This window comes from Mandrillus leucophaeus, unplaced genomic scaffold, assembly GCF_000951045.1.
Source record: "Mandrillus leucophaeus isolate KB7577 unplaced genomic scaffold, Mleu.le_1.0 Scaffold150, whole genome shotgun sequence".
Taxonomy (NCBI): domain Eukaryota; kingdom Metazoa; phylum Chordata; class Mammalia; order Primates; family Cercopithecidae; genus Mandrillus; species Mandrillus leucophaeus.
The window spans coordinates 4,504,080-4,508,693 of NW_012101477.1; the positions used below are offsets into that span (position 1 = coordinate 4,504,080).

The 4,614-nt window shown below is 44.1% G+C and overlaps 1 protein-coding gene across 3 annotated transcripts in view; it reads right to left on the reverse strand.

Annotated features, from left to right (window-relative positions):
- MANBAL (mannosidase, beta A, lysosomal-like) overlaps nt 1–4,362 on the reverse strand; it is a 21,261-nt gene extending 16,899 nt beyond the window's left edge. The window contains exons 1-2 of one of the 3 annotated variants that reach the window (XM_011974999.1): nt 3,478–4,362; nt 2,132–2,258 (exon numbers count right to left, since the gene is read on the reverse strand). The gene's annotated coding sequence lies outside the window, so the exon portion shown is untranslated. The remainder of the gene's footprint in view (nt 1–2,131; nt 2,259–3,477) is intronic. The other 2 variants (XM_011975000.1, XM_011975001.1) reach the window with 2 other exon arrangements.
- Nucleotides 4,363–4,614: the final 252 nt, after the last annotated feature.

A 4,614-nucleotide genomic window follows, 5' to 3' on the forward strand; every position in this document is an offset into this window, starting at 1 on the left:
GAGTAGCTGAGATTACAGGTATGGGCCACCACACTCGGATGATTTTTGTATTTTCAATAGAGACAGGGTTTTACCATGTTGGCCACGCTGGTCTCAAACTCCTGACCCCAGGTGATCTGCCCGCCTCAGCCTGCCAAAGTGCTAGGATTACAGGCGTGAGCCACCGCACCCAGCAACTGACTTTTAGCTTGAACAAACACACACATCCCCCCAAGAATATATACAGGAATTGTGAAATGTTAACAATTCTTGAATCTAAGCTGGGGACATATGGTTAGTCACTGAACCATTCTTTCAACTTTTCTGTACGTCTGATGTTTTCCAAATATAAAGTTGAGAAAAATAAATAAATGCAAAGGGAAGCACTTCAACAAAAATCTCAAATCAAAATACATTTACTAAAGGCTTGCCACGTTTCAGGTTTTGTTGTTTATTTATTCATCCAGTCATCCATTCAACAAGTATTTCTTGAATACCAAGCACTGAAGAATGAGCAAAACAGACAAACCCCTGCTTTCTTGGGGCCTACATGCTCAGGATGGAAGGAGACAATGAACACATTGAGACGTGATATGCCAGGTAGTGATAAGCATTTTGGAAAAAACTTAAGGGCATCACTTTATTTTGTGACAAGAAGGCTGTCTCTGAAGAACAGAGATGGGAATAGAGTGGAAGAGATAAGAAGTGAGAGAGTGAGCCATTTGAGTATCTGAGGGAAACATGTTCCAGGCAGGGAAAAAAGCAAGTGTGGAGGCCCCAGGGTGGGGAAATGAGGCCAATACAGGGAGAAAAGTGATCAGGAGGGAGGGTGGAAGGAGGTAAGATCAGAGAGGAACAGGGTCGGACCCTGATACCTCCAATTTGATTGAGTACAATGTAAAGCCACTGAAGGGTTTTGAGCAGAAAAGTGACATGATCTGACTTCCATTTTTAAATGGAGGAGGGACAACAAGGGGAGGGGCAAAGTGGACACAGGGAGAGCCAGGAGGAGGCCCCTGCCAATAAGCCAGACAAGAGCTGCTGATGGCGTGAATGACAGGGGCAGTGGTGGCCAGTGGTACAAGGTCCTGCCTCAGCCCAGCTCTCCAGCCTCTCCTCTCGGCAGGGCCCCCGCTCCTAATATCCTGGTAGAGCTGAAAGAACTGCTGTGGTTCTCCAAGAGCACTGGGCTCTTTCAAAATCCTGGGCCTCTGCTCAAGCTGCATACTCTGCAAAGAATGTCCTTTCCTACTTTGACTGTTTGACAAAGCCCCAACTCTGCCTCTAAGGCTGAGCTCAAGTGTCATCTCTCCAACATGCCTTTCTTGTCACCCTCCTCTTCCACTGGCATGACTGAACTGCTCCCCCTCTACCACAGCACCCATCAGTGGCTTTCTTCTGCCCATCCCAATGATAAAGGGGCAAATTTACTTTGGAATCAGGCCTATCTGAATCTAAAACCCTTTGTGTTTCCAGAGATCTGTGCCACAATGCAATGTTTTGCTAAGTCTGAGCTATCCAATATGGTGGCCATGAGCCATACGTGACTATTACGACTTGAAACGCAGCGAGTTTGAATTTAGATGCTAATTAGACACCCATTTTCAAAGACTTAGTATGAAAATAAGAATGTAATCTATTTCATTCATAATGTTTTCATATTGATTACATGTTGAAATGACTGCAGTGGCTCACATCTGTAATCCCAGCACTTTGGGAGGCCACAGTTGGCAGATCACTTGAGCTCAGGAGTTCGAGACCAGCCTGGACAACATAGCGAGACCCCATCTCTAAAAAAAAAAAAATTATTAGCCAGGAGTGGTGGCTCACTCCTGTATTCCCAGCTACTCCAGAGGCTGAGGTGGGAGGATCACTTGAGCCCAGGAGCTCAAGGCAGTGAGCCGTGATCATGCCACTGCACTCCAGCCTGGGTGACAGAGCGAGACCCTGCCCCCATCCCACCATGACACCAAAAAATACACGTAAAAAAGAATTGGCTGGGCACGGTGGGTTACGTCTGTAAGCCCAACACTTTGACAGGCCAAGGCAAATGTATCACTTGAGCCCAGGAGTTTCAAACCAGCCTGGGCAACAGAGTGGGAACCTGTCGCTATAAAAAATTTAAAAATTAGCCAGACATGGTGGTGCACACCTGTAGTCCCAGCTACTCAGAAGGCTGAGGCAGGAGAATTGCTTCAGCTGGGAGGTTGAGGCTGCAGTGAGTTAGTGAGTCGTGATTGCGTCACTACACTCCACCCTGAGTGACAGGGTGAGAGACCCTGTTTAAAATTTTAAAAAATCGAATTGAAAGCAAGGACTCAAGATACTAATGTTCATAGCACCACTATTCACAATAGCCAAAAGATGGAAACAACTAAGAGTCCATAAACAGAAAAATGGATAAACAAAACATAGTATATACATACAATGGAATATTACTCAGCCATAAAGGAAATGTAATTCTGATACATGCTACAACATGAATGAACCTTGAAAACATTATGAGCTTTGAATAAATATATATGAAATAAGCTAGACACAAAAGAACACATATTGTATGAACGCTCTTATATGAGGTACCTGGAAGAGGCAAATTCAGAGACAGAAAGTAGAATTGAGATTACCAAGGGCTGGAGGGAAGGGAAACGGGGAGTTACTGTTTAGTGGGTACAGAGTTTCAGTTTGCAAAGATGAAAAAGTTCTAGAAATAGACAGTGATGACGGTTATACAACACTGCAAATACCACTGAATCTTAAACTTAAGAATGGTTAAAATGGTAAATTTGTTACATATATTTTGTCACAATTTTTAAAAAATCTGTTTCTTTTTACCCATTTATTTATTTATTTATTTAGAGACAGGGTCTCACTCTGTCACCCAGGCTGGAGTACAATGGCACAAACATAGCTCACTGTAACCTCAAACTCTTAGGCTCAAGCAATCCTCCTGCCTGAGCCTCCCAAAGTGTTGGGATTACAGGCATTGCCCCTTTTTGCTTTTTAAATGTGGCTACTGGAAAATGTAAAATTATACATAGCTTGTATATTTCCATGGGGAAGCCCTGGGGTAGAGACAATCCTAAAGACCTGCCTCGCAGGGCGCGGTGGCTCACGCCTGTCATCCCAGCACTTTGGGAGGCTGAGGTGGGCGGATCACCTGAGATCGGGGTTTGAGACCAGCCTGACCAACATGGAGAAACCCCATCTCTACTAAAAATACAAAAAAATTAGCCGGGCATGGTGGCAGGCGCCTGTAATCCCAGCCACTTGGGAGGCTGAGGCAGGAGAATCGCTTGAACCTGGGAGGCGGAGGTTGCAGTGAGCTGAGATCGCGCCATTGCACTCCAGCCTGGGCGACAAGAGTGAGACTCCATCTGAAAAAAAAAGGCCTGTCTCCACCTTGGCTCTGCTGCTTCACTGCTTTGCACCATGTTTCCAACATGAAGTCACCGAAGAATAATAAAAACGACCTTCGTAAGTAAACAGAGCCGGACTCACACACGATACTGCTTCCCTTTCAACCTGGTCACTTTGGAAGGTCATGTGCCTGGGGCAACAGGATGGCCACTTTTCACATCAGTCTGTCTACCATGGAAATGGCCTTCAAAGCTTGAGGCTCTTTTTTTTTTTTTTTTTTTTCCAGAATCCTCAGAGCTGGCAGATCTTCATCCTCCCAGGAAGGATTTGACTTCTGGAAAGAGCCCAACATCATCTGGTTCCAAGTGCAGTGAATCAGGTGGCACTGAGCTCAGGAATACCATTTTTGGTCAAATACAAGGTATGATGCTCAGACTCCAAGCAGATTACTTGGGGTGGCTCATAAACTGGCCCTGAAGTAAATTCCAAGGCGGCTGCAAGAACAGCTTCACTGGAAGAAATGTAACAGCCTCTACCAGCACCACCACGTGAATACCAACGCTTAAGAATGCGTTCTCATTTCTCCGCAGTTGCACCTCATAAAGTGTGCATTTTTTAAAATGCCCTTGGCCCCAAGCTTTTTGCTTAAGGCTGTAACAAGCTTTATGAGGTTATAAATACCCGGATTCACTAGTGTTACTACTAACAGCAACATTGTGATAATAAATATTTGGAGTGGTACAATAGAAAGATAGGGCAAGAGTCGGGAAGCAGAGGACAAAAGCCCCGGCTCTATCTGCAAGTAGCTACACTTTGGGCTAATAATCTCTTGACCTCTGGAGACAGGATGTTCTCATGAGCCAAGCAAGAATAATACCTATAATACATTTAGGCCTTTAAAAAAAAATGGCAATTAGACAAAATATAACAAGAGCCATAATAGTGATTATATCCTTTGACTGAATAACTTACTTCCTAGAATTTATAGTAAGGAAACAATTCAAAAGAAGAAAAAGCCTCCAGGTAGAAAAAAGTTCACGGCAGCACTATTCATAATACCGAAAAACAGGAAGCAAGCCAGCGTCCAGCAATCAGCAAGCAGTTAACCCAGTGAGGGTACATCACCGTATAATCCCTCTTCACTAACATGGCAAACATAAACATTGTGGATCAGCTCAGTGGAAAGTCTTTGCAAAGTAACATTAATTGAAAAAAAAATAAGCAATTGTATAAACACTATGATTGGAACCATCTATAAGCTGATTTCATGGGCCAAAG